At 38.2% G+C, this 16315-nt stretch overlaps 1 protein-coding gene across 19 annotated transcripts in view; it reads right to left on the bottom strand.

Annotated features, from left to right (window-relative positions):
• Positions 1-16315, bottom strand: part of CLSTN2 (calsyntenin 2) — a 328373-nt gene that overhangs the window by 106449 nt on the left and 205609 nt on the right. For 6 of the 19 annotated variants that reach the window (XM_086843491.1, XM_086843492.1, XM_086843496.1 and 3 more), the window contains one exon: positions 4573-4694. The exons of the other annotated variants lie outside the window; for them this stretch is intronic. The gene's annotated coding sequence lies outside the window, so the exon portion shown is untranslated. The remainder of the gene's footprint in view (positions 1-4572; positions 4695-16315) is intronic. 19 annotated transcript variants of the gene reach the window in all.

Below are 16315 nucleotides of genomic sequence, written 5' to 3'. Positions count from 1 at the left end.
CAAAGCAAACCCCTCTCTCCCAGCAGTGACTCCTGTGAGTGCTGAGCCACCCTGGGGAGCACACACACGTCATCCTGAATACTGCACCCAAAACATTGTAAAAACATTATAAAAACTGTAAAACCTTGCCAGGTGACATCCAGCAGGAACTCTACAGCAAAGCTCCCTGCACAAGCCTTGATCTGTTTTTATGGATGGCACATTACTGCATTTCCCAGTGAGCCCTATCACATTTTGCCACACTGGAAAGATGTGAGTCCCAGTGATTACTGAGTAGAAGGATTAAAACAGCATTCATTAATAGGAATAGAGTTAATTTCATTGCTGCCATGAAACTGTCTTTGCTGCACCATGATAATGACACTTCAAGTTCTCTGGGGTTTCTCTCCCCCAGCAATGTGGAAGAATAACAGAAGGAACAAAAGGCACAGCAAAAGATCACTTAAGCAATAAATATTCTTCAGGGTCATTGAGCCAATAAAATACAACAGCTGCCAAAGGATGGGGTTCACAATCAATTTATTGATCAATTATTTGATCAATTTTCTTTAATGCAATGAACATCCTGATGTTTAGCATTTTTACAATACTTCCATATAACTTTTCTGGGATCAAAATAAGATTTTTTTTGTCATCAAAGCCTTTCAGTTAATTGATTTTGTTTGAGGTTTAAAATAAAAAAAATAGGTATCTCAATCACACCATATGAAGAGTCCCCAGAACAATGAAAAGCTTGGTTTTATCATGGTGTTTTCACAGAACACTTGAGGGAAAAAGGTGTTTGTCATCTTTAGCTACTTAGCTGCCTCTTTTCAACTACCTTGAAATTAGCAGGAAATGAGGATAAATCTTGGCTTTTAGCAAGATTTAGTATCAATTAGTGAACTGTGTCTGAGAAGCTTAATGGGTAAAAATGTACCCAAAGAGCATTAAATAACCAAAATTCCCTAATAAATTTCCTGACACATTCCAGAAAGAGAAATGTTATGCTACAGGAATTATTCTTTTAAATGTACAATTTAGTTCAATGTTAGCATTTAATTTCCCATCAGGAGCCTGTGTTTGACAGGCATTCCCCAGTGTCCCCATCTTCCCCATGCTTCAGTTGGCATCACACAGTGGGCTCAAACAGGGTGCCAAAAGCCAAATTGTGTTCCATGCTGCCACTTCCCTCAGAATCACTTGGTCATTCCCCCAGGGATTTGTCTCACAGTAATTCTTCTACAGTTTGTTTGTTTTACCAGCAACTAAAGAATTGTAGTGCTGGGGCTGAGGACTGCCCTACAAATGTGCACAGCACAAGGTCCAGAACCACTTCTAATTCCAGAAAGCTGCAGAACACGGATAGCTCAACCATTTTTCACTGCTGCAATCTCAAAGGATACAAAACTAAACTGTCATTCCAAGAAGAATGATCTTCATTTTAAAGTAATTTCTTCTTTTCATTACAATCTGCTGTTTCTAAGTTATGAATTTATTTTAATGAGAAGGACCGGGGGGGAATGAGAAAGAATAAAATCACTGCAATTACTGGTCTACTACTAAAATATGGGGAGTTTTAAAGACACATTGCTTCGAAAGAAAAGCTGGTTTGTATCTGAATGTCAGAGCCCTCACCCTTTAATCCTAAAGTGTGCAGTCTCATGAAGAAGGCTTAACATTTTCTAGGCAGTTCTGTGCTGAAGATCTCACCCTACAAAGCACATCCCAGGACTTTGAACACAAAATCTCTATCACAGAAAATGGTCCATTCTCTGCCCATCTGTAGCCACCCCAGTCCCTGGGGGATGTGAAGAAAAACATTGATTAAAGCACAAAGGCAGCAACACAATTTTCCCTACTTTGCTTTGTTTAGCCTCAAAGAGCAAATCAATGATGATGTGACCATAATGCAGAAAAACACCCAAGGTAGATAGACAAGATTTAGAGGTAAGAAGCAGACTTAAAGGAATGGAGAGGAGATAATAGGAAATAATTTATCCTCCTGTAAGACAAAATTTGTAATTATTTCAGTGAGGTTCTGATTCAGGAAAACATTTAGTCACGGTTATTTCCCCAGGTGCATTCGGGGTATGCTGAACCAGGGGTTCCACCTCTGCAGGAAGGCAAGGATCCTTCATTCACAGTGCAAAGGTGAGGCAACAAAACAAATCAACATCGTCTGATCTCTCTCTCTGTACGTAAAAATGGCTAAACATCTTTTACAAGCCCCGTGATTTTCCAGCATTCAAATATTTTATACACTTATGAGGTGGCCAACCTTTCAGCTAACTATCGGACTGAACAAAAAATGTGGAATTCCCTCCCCACAAATGCACTTCAGGAGAGGGAGAGTCTCCTTGAGAAAGGTGCTGGCCCCTGCTCAGGGGATGTTTTCTGAGCCCATCTAACCCAATCTGCAGCCCTTCCCCTCCCAAAGCCAGCGGTGCCACCACAAGGGAGGAAAAGGAGCCCAGCGTGGGGACAGTGCCACTGCTCAGAGCAGCAAAGGAGGGAGATCACCACAGCCAGAACCCAGTGTCCCAGGAACCAAACAGCAGCACTGCACAGTGCCCAGGAGAGCTGGAGCTCCTCAAACAGAAAGAGGAACCCCCATGAGGATCTGCCTTGCTGGATGTGGAAAGGTGGTGCTGAAGGATTCTTCCCTATCTCCATTAAGAAAGGGTCTCCCCTCCTTTCTTAAGGATGTGGATCCTTTGCAGCAGTTCAAATTCCCAAATGCATGAGCTTTGTAGTCACTGCACAAGCAAGTTCAAAACTCCAAACACCTCCAAAACTGGACTAAAACTCACCAAGTTTTGATGGTGTTAGAAGCTGGTGTGGTACAAACACAGGTGAGGCCTCAAGATGTGGCTCTGACGGAGGCAGAGCTGAGCCCCAGCATCCAGGAGGCTGGAATGGCACAATGCCAGGAGCCCCCAGCTCAGCCCCAAGAGACACAGACTGCACTCAAGGTACTGCTGCACAGAAATGTGTGTGCCCTGGCAAGCATTAAATAACCAGAGAACAGACCGTGCTGCATGAGCCATTGCCTTAAATCACATTAAAGAGCCAGTGGAAAGGAAAATCTGCTCTGAAATCCATGAAAAAATTTCCTGCCATGTGTTTCTGCATGGCAAAGGGAGAACTGGGCTCCAGATTTGTGTGTTAGATATTTTTATTCTATAAAGCTGATCTTTAGTTAGTGCAAGTGATTAGCCACAGTGATGGAATGAAGAGTAAAGTGTCCCTATCCAAAATGTGCTCATACCAAAGGAAGAACAGATGGCTTAACAAACAAACTATTACACAGCACAAGGATTTTCCACAATATACCAATTCCCTTTACTACTGGAATTATTAATTTCCTGGGTCATTTGTGATCATATCTGGTTAAAATATTTGGCTAGGCTAAACATTAATTTCCAAAATACCGTGGCACCTTTTTACTCAATTCGAAGCTGACTGCAAGAGTAAAGCCTGGAAATGCTGTTCTAGAATACTCTTCTAATTCAGTATCACAGCTTTGATAGCACAGGAGTGGAGGAAGGTGCTTATATCCATGAGGAACAGATGGAAATAACAGTCTTACAGTAAATTCCTTGTGGATGAGCTCTCCGAGGGATTCTTTGAGAACACAGAAAATGGTTATTTCTAGAGACTGTGCATTCTACTTTGACATAAGCCTCATGCCTAAAAAATTACGTTTAGTACATCAGTGAGACCTCAGTTCAGATTTTTCAGGTCTTTATTACCATTTTTGCCATTAAAGCAGCACTCCCTAGGTTTTAGAGACTCAAAATGACATTTTCCTTCCTGCAAAGGGACTAGAAATTTAAGGAACATGGCCTAGAGGTTGTCCTAAAGTGAAGTTCTATGAAATAGTCTATTAAATTCCACCCAGAAATAAAAACACTTCTCTAGGAAACAAGTACTTTTAAAAATATTAATGTTCTTTCTTATCATCATTCATTTAATTCTTCAAATCAGGCTGAAAAAACTGAATAAAGATCCTATGAACTCTATTATATCTTAGAAATAAAAGTTTATTCTCACACTTTTATATGATGTCACATGTATTTATAATGACATCATACATACAGGATATTTTTTTACTCATAGCTCTCTGTTTCTAAAAGGATGGAATGACAAGGAATATTAACTGTACTCCAGTTTCCACTTTCCAAGCTGCCAAGGTTCTCAGGAATTAAAGGATTGCATGGAGACACAAATCATCATCATAAAAACTCACAGCTCAATCAAAAAATAACTATTTTTGAGCAAGTGCAATTAAATAATTTCTAGCAAGCTGATGCTGTAAAACTACTTCCTATCTTTTAGCTTTTCTCTGGCAAATTTCTATATGTCTAAAACTCTGCTCTATTACTGTGTGCTGTCTATTAAAATAACAATTAACCTTTCAGAGGGGGCTATAGGAGGAGGGAGTCTTGGACATTGCAAATTTATCTTGCAAAGGGATGAAATGGTGACCAAAAAGATGCTTTGGGGGGGAAACAAAAAAAAACCCCCAAAATAACAGAGATAGGGGAAGGAGTAAAAAGCATCATTTTAACTGTCAATCTCATATTTCACCTCTGACTCAGATGAAAATCTTTGTCTCCTGCACTCCAAATGAAATCTCTCAGCACTGGGTTCAATGTAATTCTCTTTTTCTTATAAATTCTTCTGCTGAAGCTGGTTTTGTTTGGCTGATTCTGAGGGGAAAGAGAAAGATAAACACTCTACAGTCAACTGGTGAAGGCATTTGCTTGGGATAGAGAAAGAGAAGTGTTCAATTTCCCATCCCAACAACTATTTCAATATTTCTGCAACATAAAGCAAAGGAAAAAAGTGATGAGAAAAAAACCCTTGCTTGTTTTGGATGCTGCACACCTCCCCAGGATCTCCTGATCCCAAATCCTGCTCATCTCTGCACTGTCCCTCCTGCCACAGCTTTGTCCTCTGGGGACCAGGAAGGACAACTCAAGATTGATGGAACTACTGCATTTAAAGTAGAAAATGGCCATCACAGAATGAATCTGCATAAAATAATCTAGAGCTACTGAATAATTAGATACATATGGATTAAACTTTGAGCTCACCCCACGGTCTGGAAAACTCTGTAGAATTCAATACACTACATTGATTTGCTTCTATATCAACCATATAAATCTCAATCTGATTGATAAGAGAACTACAGGCTATTTTTCCCCTGTTATCCAGAGTGCAGAACACACCTGCTTTCAAAGGCACTGAAAAAATATTCTAATGGTTTTGTTGTTGTTTTTCTCACGTGTAAAAATTCAAAATACAGGATATACACCATCATCTACTCTCAAATTATGTCTAAATACTGAATTAGAACAGCCTTAGACTGTTTGCTCCAAATCATTTCAAGAGGTAGGCAGAACAGGATAATTAAAAAAGTCAAGGTTTTTGTCCATTTCATTAACATCTGGTAATCAACAAAATGTTAATGAACATTAAGGATTTGGCAAAATTTGGTAAAATGACTTGAGAATTACCAAAACAAAGTAAATAATAAATAGATAATAAAAGAGTCATCTTTTATTTATTTTATCCCTCTGTCAGGGGATAGTTCTGAACAGGAAAAGGTCACCCAGTGAAGATTAGGGAGAATTAAAGGAGAATTTTGCCATGCAAACACTTCCCTGCACTGAGCCTGTTTTACAGCCACCTTGAAAAAGAGAAGGCAACATTCATTTATTCTGCCAATTTTTATATGCTTCCAGGTCACATCTGTGCTGCACTTCCTTTGTATATGCAACAGATTAAAGGAAAAAAATTAATTGTATTATATAAAACACAGAAAAATATCTAATCCTGTTATATCAAGAAAGGAAGAGAATATGTGGATATATACAACAATATATGGATATGTATATTCATTTTAAGTTAACAGGTTTATATCCATTTTTCAAAGGATTATGAGAAAATTCTGCATCAACAAAAAAGATCTGGACCATCATTAGTCTCCCTATATATATTTTTTTAAATTTTAGGTTTTTCTAAACAAAAAAAAAAAACATAAGAAAACCAAGTAAACCTCATAAAACCCAGAAATATTTACAGAAGACAGACCTTTATTCTGTATCAAAGATGTGGTGTAGAAATTCGTGAGAAAAAAATGTCTTTCAAATGAGTTAAAAGTGTAAATGTTAACAGCTAAAAATAGTGTAAAGGAAACCGAATTCTGAGACCCCAAGTGGGATTCAGAGAAAGAGGTTTTCTTTATCTGTTCTTCCCCTTTTCTTGCCAGTTTTACTGATAAATAGGAGTCCTAAAAGATGGTAAACCTCAGTTTTACAAGCCTCCTCAGAGACTGTAAATATTGTCATTTAATCTGTATTTAAGACATAGCCCTGGGGAACAACAGAATAGGGAAAAAAAAAAAAAAAAAAGAAGAAGGAGCTATTAATAACATTTTCCTAGAAGAACCTGGCCAAAAATAGAAATAAACAACAGAACCACCGAGGTCAAAATAAAACTTGTGGTTCAACAAATGCAATTTTAAGGACACAGCATGAGTGGGCTGTATTGATACATCCCAGTATCATGCTGAAGAACACATGAATTTTTCTAGCTGGTATTGCATAGGAATTCACTGGATCATATCCCCTAAAAAATTAAAGCTATAAACATTAAAGCTATATAAACAAAAAAAAGTTCCTCAGAAACATTCAACACCTGGAGCTGGTATTCAGTGAAGTCCAGAACTACCCAACACGATGGGAACATCTCTAATACACACATTTAGGACTATGCAAGTTCATAAGCTTTAGGAGACAGTTTTTAAATTACTAGCAATATATTATTTTTCATGGGTAATACGTGAAAAAACATGAAGTTTCTTCTTCAGTAACTTAATATTCTTTGGAATGCTGGTTGGGTTTTTTTTCTTTACAGTTTCCTAATTTATTTTGCACTGGATAGCAGTATGGCATGTATTTACTGCAAGTGTTTCAGCTAACACAGTGACAAGTCAGGCCACTTTTACTTGAAGTCAAGTAAAAACAGAATTACAGAAAACATGGAAATTCAATTTGTTGTTGCAGACCACAATAAACGCTCTAATTAAATTCTAACATCTGTGAACGTTACAAGCAAATATTGTAATTCATAAAGGTAGGCTTCTCTGTAAACATGAATGTTCAAATCAGTTTGGTAAAACTGCATTTCTGTCAGTAATTACAGATACTACAACTCCTGAACTACGTTTGGAAACGCCCTCTTTATCATCTTTGGGCACAGAGAAAACCGCACTTGGAACCTGTGTCCATTCCCAAGTGCAAGCCAAATTCAATGTCCCAGCTGGCCAACACTACCCAACTGCACTTAACCTCCTTGGAGTCACTTTGGATTGGCCAATTTCATTTTTCAGATCTGAACTGGCCTTTTTTTGTTTGGCTGTTGTTGTTTAATCTATGAAATGCGAGTGTCAGACACTCTCCTGTCCACGTTGTTTCCCTGAGATTTTATTCCCAACATGTGGGGTGTTGCTTGCCCCTCTGTTCAAGCTCCTTCAGTGTTCAACCCATGCACATCAAGTGACAGATGAAGTGATATATCCCATAAACTCTGCTTCCCTTGAATTCACTGAGGAAAGTGCTCATGGATTTCAGCAGCCCTGGTGTTCCACCTCCCAGCACGCTGCTGTCCTCAGAACCACGATGGCTGTGCTTATGTGCTCGTGCCCAGCGCTGGTTTTGTGAGCTCAGCAGGGTAAAAAGCAAACAAACACATTGATGCAGAGATTTAGCATCACCTCGAGTGCTCAGCAATCCTTCCCTCTCACCAAAAGCTCCTGCCAGCATCTCCCTGCCGTGCAGCAGGCACCCCTGGGAGCTCAGGCTCTCCTGGACACCACACCTCTGTCACCAGGGCTCAGACACTCCCCAGGTGACACTGACACCCACAGCACATGTCCTGCTACAAGCAGTCAATACCCCTATGAATGGCATCCATCAGAGACTGAGAAAAAGAACAGAACCAAAAGATGACACCAAAAGCCAATTACAACAGAGAGTGAAGCAGCTCAAGAGGCACAGAACAGGATATGACACAGACCTGCCTTTAAGATTCCTCTCACTCGTATCCTTTGATGTTTAAATGCAGACAAGACAGAATCTGAATAACATTCTTACTTAATCTACTAGAAAAAACTGTTTTCAGCAAAAATTGCTAGTCAACCATAACAGGATTTTGAAACAGAATTAGAATCTTAGGAAATGAGAGCCCAAAAGAGATAAAAAGCCCACGTGTCCAGATTAATATGATTAGAAAAAATAAAAATAAGAGAAGTGTTAGTACAGTAGAACAAAACCCTATTATGCCCATAATTAGATGTCAGCACACATTCTGTCAGCTTACATGCTAATTTTAATTTCTAGGGCAAACTGTTTTATATGTTTGGACATTTAAATTGATGCTTTACAGTCTGGTCATGAGCATCAGGTCTGAAAATTAACCTCTTCTGACAAGCTATTATTTAGGAGTTTATTCTGCAACCACAAGTGAAGCCTGTTTGGATCCAGCTGCAGTTTGGTGGGAGACAGCATTTTTCAGCCTGTCTGCTTTGAACAGAGGCAGGTACAGCTTTTAGGCATTTAGAGTTTCATTCACTCCAGGGAGGACCTTCCTTTTCTCCATGGACTTCAAATCAGTGTCAAACAACTACAATTGTTTCTGTTTGTGGGATCAGACTCCACAAGTGCTACACTCACACCAGCCTGGGGCTGCTGGTCACATTCTGCTGCTGAAGGGAGAACTGTTCATTCAGACATCCCCAAACACATTCAAATATCCCTATTAAATAAAGTAAGCATATCAACTAACAAAATACTACAGACATCCATCTATTATGCAAAAGATCAAGTTCCACTGGACCAATAGTTTTTCTCTTGAGTCCAAGAGAATTCATTCTGATTTGTACAGAACATGAGATCTCTGTCCCATTAGGGGGACTAATGTTTTGCCTTCTGTTACTGCCTACTTTGAGCAGGAGGATATAAGTATATAAGAGGAGTATATAAGTATATAAGAGGAGTATATAAGTATATAAGGAGTATATAAGTATATAAGGAATATATAAGAGAAACTTGAACAGGAATAGTGAAGACTTCAATTACTCCTTCTAAGTTCCATTTAGAGAAGAAAAAACTTTACATCCCTCCCTCCCTGTTACTCCCTGTTAACGTTGCTCTGTTTTCATCTGAGTATTTCAATCCAATGTCTATGCATTACATATAAATTAACTCTCTACATATCAGTGTGGCTCAGCTTTCTTGCTTTTATAAAACATTGATGATGTTGATTTATATGAAAAGGCACTCTGAGATGATGGCTGAGTGGCACTTTAATTCCATACAATAAAGTAAATTCTAGGGTGCCACTGGAGCAAATTTAAATAGAAAGAAATTGTTCCCAAGCACAGATAAACAATACAGTGCCATATTCCTTCACCCAACACAGATATGAGCTCATAAGAAACTTGGGTTTAGCTTTATGCCGGAATTAAAACTGATTTTAAAACAGTTTTGTATTTATGAATAACCATAAAAGATAAAATTATGGGCATTTTAAAAAGGAAAAACCAAAGGGCTGTTTAATGCTGAGGAGTCTACACAGTGTTCATTTGAGAATTTTGCAAAGGCACTAGAATGAGAAACTAGCTTATTCTGGCTAATGAAAAATATATCTGCAAAGTTATGGATGAAATGCTTTCATAAAACCATCTATTAATTTTGTTAGATTTGTTATTTTAATAAAATCAGTGTTTTTATTTCACAAAATTAGTCTCTTATTAAAGCCCCCATTATTGTGTGGTTTCACTTGTGTGCATGTTTGCTGTTTGTGATCTTGAAAACACTGATTTGAGACAGTCAACCCAAGAGTCCTCCCAAAGACCTCAAAAGAGAACAAAGAGAAAAAAGTGTCTTTACTGTGTACTGCAACAGCTCTGAATAACCTGGGCTGTTGTGGAAATGTGACCTGGATTGCATCTCCAAACAGCCAGGCTGTACCAGCTCAGTTTCACTTCCCAAACCAGTTTATTGGCAATGAAGCATGAACCAGGATGAACACAGCTGGATTTGCATCTCCAGCTGAGCTCACAGCCCTGACAAAACAGCAGCAAGAAATACTGAGGAGCTTTACTTGGAAATTAAACAAGTGTATCCCAGAACACTGCAATGCACATCAAATGCTGCACACTCACTTCCAGGTTATTTTATCTTTCATCCTAAAAAATATTATGCATTTCTCTTATGGAAAAAGCAAAACTCAAAAGCAGACAACCAGTCTACAGTGATAGCTTTGTATTCTATTTCTGTCCACGTAAGGAAGCAGCTTCAGTCAAGAGTTAATTATCCTTTCACACATAAAAAGAATCTTCATTATCTGACACCATATTAAATCTCAGAGAGAGGTAATTTATAGTAGATGGTAAAAATTGATGATAGCACATGCCCACAAGCATGTTGTTTTGCTTCTGAACCTAACTGGAATCCAGAGCAGTGGAAAAAGAAATTCAAAAAAGTAAGAATTTAGGTGCAGATGACAATAAAGCAAATTATGTGAAAAGTTAAAATCTAGATATAGTCTGGCTTTACTCTGGAACCTAAAGTTGTTCAAGTTTGGATTTTAATGAACTGGTACATGTACAGATATAAATTATATTGTTCCAAGTGTCCTTTTTTAGGTCACCATCACAGAAGTATATTTGAGCATAGTCTCTGACATACAGCTATTCTTAAATAAAAAAAATAAACAAGCAAACAAACCCAAAAAAACAACAACCTCCCTCCCCAAAAAACGAACAAAAAACAGCCCCCAAAACAAAACAAAACCAAACAAGCAAAAAAACCAAACCAAACCAAACCAAACCAAAAATTCTAAACCCTGGTCTGTACAGGAGCCTAAGACTACCCAAACAAACTTATTTGAATTATTCCATTAATTCAGTTGTGGAGGCAATAACCTAGCTTCAAAGAACAATGGACATCATTTCAACAGCAATAATAATTTTACACCAATTATGTGTGTAAATAGAAGGAAATTCTATTCCATCCAAATGCTGCAATGCTCAGGGGGTTTGATCTAAGAGGAATGAGACACTTTTCTTCACTCACTTCTGACCCCTCAGAGTGGGGAGTGTCCCATCTATCCTACAGAGAAATGCAGAATTTCTGGTATTTCTCTGTTTCCCAGGGCACAGCTGTGCTCAGCCTCAGCTGCTCAGGAGGGCTGAGAAGATTTTCTCATCTCTTCCACCTAATGCTGTGTCTGCTCTTCTGAAATTAACTCTGATTCTGCAGCACAGGTATAGCAAGAACGTGTTTTTCAAAAGCTGTAACACAAATTGTCTCTGCACATGACAACACGAAGGGAAAAGTGCTTTAATCACTTCAGGGCACTTTCTTTTGTATCATTATGAGAATTATCTTATTATGTTAATGTTTTCTACTGAAGTTCTAATCCATTGAGGATCTCTGGAGTGATACTGAAAGGAACAATTAACTACCAGCTAGAAATGTTTAGGTATGAGGCAGAAATGAGAAGTTCTGGGAGAACAGTCTCAAAAAAATTAACAAATCCATTTATGTTGATTGAAGCAGCAGAAACGAGAGGTTTTTCTCTGTTCTCCCATAAAATACAACTTTACCCATTGAGAAATATATCACTGGAAGTAGAGGGAAAAAATACCTTTGAGGATTAAATATTTGAGATTTTGCTCTGCATTTTATAAAATATCTCATTAGTTCAGCACTGGTTACCATGGAAGTAATAAAGCTCTGAATGAAACAGTGGCATGGTTAGTAATTAAGGATTTTGGGGATTATGAGATTTTTTTTTTCCCTCCATCAACGAAAACAAACACAAAAACACATTCAGGGAGAAAAAAGAATTAATTTCCCAGCAGCCTAATCTAGGACTGGTATCAAGTTTGACAAAACATAGAAACATCCATGTTTTAAAGTTTTTTACCACAGCATTTCAAACACCTACATAGGAGAAAAACTCTGCAGAGCCCCCAGCAGTTTGTTCAGCTTAAAACAAAGCACCAGAAGCCTTGCCATGAACAGGGTAACCAGAGCTCAAAGTCCTGTATACAACATATAAGGAAACTACTTAATTTTGACACCAGCAGTTTTGAACTCCACTGGAATAGAGGGTACATGATTAGGAGTTGTTTAATTGAATAAAGACTGGTTTGTAGTAGAAAAAGAAATGGCAAATGATGATGTTCATTTAATTCACTTGGGATTCAGCTTGTTTTCTGCTTCCTTGATATTAATGAAAAGAAATCTAATTTGTTCTACATGGCAAGAGCTGTAATTTAGATACTTATTAATGCACAGTTCTGATAGCAGCTCTCTGACAAATGTAGTTTTTTAAATGTTTGTTTTGTAACTCCAGGAAGCTGTAAATGTAACAAAACAACATGTTTTGCATCCAAGTATAATAAAATTGGAAAAAAAACCCGTTTCTTACTGCAAGCAGGAAGCCTTGAAGACTTTACCAGAATCTGGCAAGAGAGCTTTTGTAACACCATGACTTAAAATATACATGTCAATAGGTTATTTTTTCAATTTTACTGTAAATCATGCTTAACATTAAGAAAAATGACAAAACAGTTCTCCTACAGTCTCTAACATTTCCTAACACTACACACACTGGAGGCAATCTCAAACTCCTTGGAAAAATATTACTCATTGGCTTTGTCCTAATTATTTAAAAGCTACCACATCTGTTCTAACCAGGAGAATCCTTCCTGACACTGCCTGCATTCATTCTTGCCTCCCAAGGAATGCTCCTGTCACTTCTTTCTGCTGCATGAGTAGAGGAGTGTCACAGGCTTTGCAAATCTCAGCTGCACCACAGGTTTAAATACCTAAACATTTAATAAAAAAGACTTCAGACTAGATGCATAGAGCACTCTCATCGTGCTGGCAATTAAGCTGGTGTATTTCTAGAAACTGAAACTTGTTTTCAATGAGTTGTACAAACTTTTAAATTTTGTTTCTCAAACTCCATTCCATTCCAGCTAATTGTCTAGTTTGCCAGCTGCTAATTAGCTGCAAGTCAATAACTGAAGTTTCTGTCAACAGGATTTGAATTTCAGCTATAAAGCAATGAAAATTCATTTCCACTAGCACACCTTAGAAATTCTTCCAATTAGCTGCCTTTTGTCTTGATTTATTCCCTTGGGATGAATACTTACAGTCCTGAACTTTATTTGCTGCTGCACATATATAACCAGGATTATTTTCCAAAAGCCTATTAATGTTTTCTTTTTATAAATCACACCTAATCTATTTCCACTAGGATGGTGCCCTTATAACGTAAAGCAATTATTATCTTGAACTCCATTTTGTAATAAAACCTAATTAGCAATAATTAGAATGCAACAAAAAATAGTTACCATTAGAGGTAACTATTACCTACAGGCTTTTTGTTTGGATGGTAAAATAATGAGGCCATCTAAAAATGTTTTCCTCTTCAAAGTAAAGATCCAACATACAGACCCTTTCAAAATAATATAATAAGACAATATATATTAAAATTAAAATACAATTAAACTTTAAGACACAAAGCTACAAGCAGAAAAAACCCAGTTTCTCTTTTCCTTAATACAAACATTCAGAAATCTGAAGGCAAAACTTAATAAGCTGGTAACAAAAAAAAAAAAAAAAAGTCACTTTTTGGTTTTAGATTTCCCAGATTTTTTCACTCATGTTAGATCTTGCAATGGCACAAGAGACACAAATCAATTTTTCCTGTAAATATGAACACATTGGACCCATCTCCTTCTTTATTTGCTGGCTTTAGTTATGGGTTCTTCTGAGAAGAGATCTTTTTGTGGAATGGTATGAAAGAAGACAGGATTCACTGAAGGGAGAGCAAGGCTATCAAAAGCATTGTCTTCCAGCAGAAAGAAAGTATAAAAGACTGGAGAAGCATTTTCATCTACTTTACTGGACATTAGTTTTGCTCTGGTTCCACTGCATTAGATGGCATGTAAATATTGTGATGTTAAATATTGCCTTGTACAAGCACATCTGAGCCTGACTCCAAGAGATTGATTTACCTGGGCATTGTATTTGTATAGACAGGAAATTGTACTAATTCTCATATTTGATCAAGAAAGAGATGAACTTCCAGGTGCAAAATCATACAGGAGATTTTGCTGTTCTGTTTGTACACTGAGCTCAGATGGGACAACAGAAGCACTGACAAACTTGAAGGGAAAATAAGTGTTAGAATGAACTTAGGTTTCCCTCTGATAAATTACATGAGATGCTTCAAAGTAAGTGGAAGAACTGAAAAGAAAACAAGCAGGACACGAGACTACTCTCTTCAGAGGAAAATAAGGAAGTTCACTATACCAGCATCTCAGCTCTGGGCAAAACTTTACCATTTTCAGTTGTGAGCCCTTTAAGTCAGGTCTCCAACACTGAGCAGCCTGCATCCAGTGCCTCATTAAGTCCTGAAGAATTCTTAAGAGAGCTTCTGGGTACTTCTAGATACTGCACTGAATATTCCCCAGCAGCAATTGTCATCTGTTATTGCACTGATTCAGTGCCATTAGAATTGTGCTAAATAGAAGAAGGGGAGAATATTAATTTGGAAATTACTGATGGACACATGTGGGTAGATCAGAGCTGGGCAATCAGCAACTGTATTAAATTTAACCAGAGGAAGTGCAGGACTCTCTAACTGGGATGGGATTATTCCAGTTATAGGTAGGAATTGGGGGACACTGCTGGAGAGCAGTGCCATGTGAAAAAGCTGATGAATACAAGCAGCCAGTGGGCCCTGACACAAAAGGGCCAAGCTGTCACTGCCAGCTGGTCACAGGACACGACTGCCACACCTCAAGGGCTGTGAGCAGTTTTGGGAGCCAAAAAGACAAAAAACCATAAGAGCGTCCAGAGGAGTGCATGACTGGAAACTAAAACTGTGTGTAAGAGATTCTCTTAGCAAAGGATTGTTTCTCTCACTCATAAGGATTAACATAACACAAAAAGGACTTTGCCACTTTTATCAGAGAATAAAGATCCGCTGCATCTGTTTGTGTTACAGAATACAATGGCCCTCTGCTAGAGAGAGAAGAACTATCAATAAAGAATTGGAAACAAAAACTGATTGGAAAGCAACCCTAGAAAAATATTACCTAAACAGCAAGCCTGTGATGGCAAGTCAACATTTCTAGAACACAGAAGAATCCTTTGAGTCTGAAATACTACAGATGTAAACACAAGGTCTCCTGAATCCTGCTCTGGGTGTTTGGAGTGAGAAATGAAGACAACATCTGGATGGCTAATCCAGGAAAATTTCATCTACACATTTTGCTATGTCTGTTGTGCACTCCTAAAACACAAAGTACAAAAATACCAACTACCACTCTTCAGCACATGTCACCCTAAGATCTCAACAAGCTTTGCTCATACAAAACATTTATACTGCACCTGTCCATGTGTCTTAGGAAATAAAAGTTTACTCTAGAGCTGGTGCAGTCAGCTCTGGACTAAGAACTGGTAGGGAGCCAGGCAGCTACTCTGGTCAAAATGCAGCCCAGACTGAAGGAGCAGACCAGGATAATACACTCTAGCAACCAAAAAAGCTTAGAATTTGTTATTCAGTATATATCTGTCTTCAGCATAGTTCCTAATACCAGTGTGGATCAGCACTGGACTGCTGGATCACAATCATCTGACTTTGAGGGACAACTCGTCTTCCCTTATACATTGTCCACACACAAGAAGTAAAACTGCATTTTGGGGAAAGTGGTGGTCAAAAAATTAAAATGAGCAACAACCTTTCGATGTGCCATGTTTCTCATGTCCTGGATTTCAGCTAAAGCCCACAAAGCTGTGGGTAGAACTGAGCTGTGCAGGAATTCAGGGTGGGGGAAAAGCAGGCAGTGCACACAAGTTGTGTTGTAGGGAGTTTTATCTATGCCTGATAATGCACTAAAGCTCCAAAATGTCAACACACAGGATGAAAATCACTTTTCCCCCCACTGCTGTTAACACATGGAAATTCCTCATTTTCATTAATTACCTCATCAATTTGTTTCTATTGGTATCTTAATCTTCCTGAAAGCCATTTCACCCCTTTTGAGAGCACCAGCAGAACATTACACATGCCAGTGCTGTCACAGAGCCTCAGAGGATGGCCCTGCCCATTCTGAGCTGAAGTCAGCCCGGGCTAAGGACTGTAGATGCACCTTTCCACAAGATTAGCCACCAACACAAGTTTAATTTCCTATGTTTTCCAAGCTACAGAGAAGTGAAGAGTGTGGAAGATAGGC

The sequence above is a fragment of the Cyanistes caeruleus genome, chromosome 10, assembly GCF_971803275.1.
Source record: "Cyanistes caeruleus chromosome 10, bCyaCae1.hap1.1, whole genome shotgun sequence".
NCBI classification, from domain to species: domain Eukaryota; kingdom Metazoa; phylum Chordata; class Aves; order Passeriformes; family Paridae; genus Cyanistes; species Cyanistes caeruleus.
This window is presented reverse-complemented; position numbering and strand designations above follow the sequence as displayed.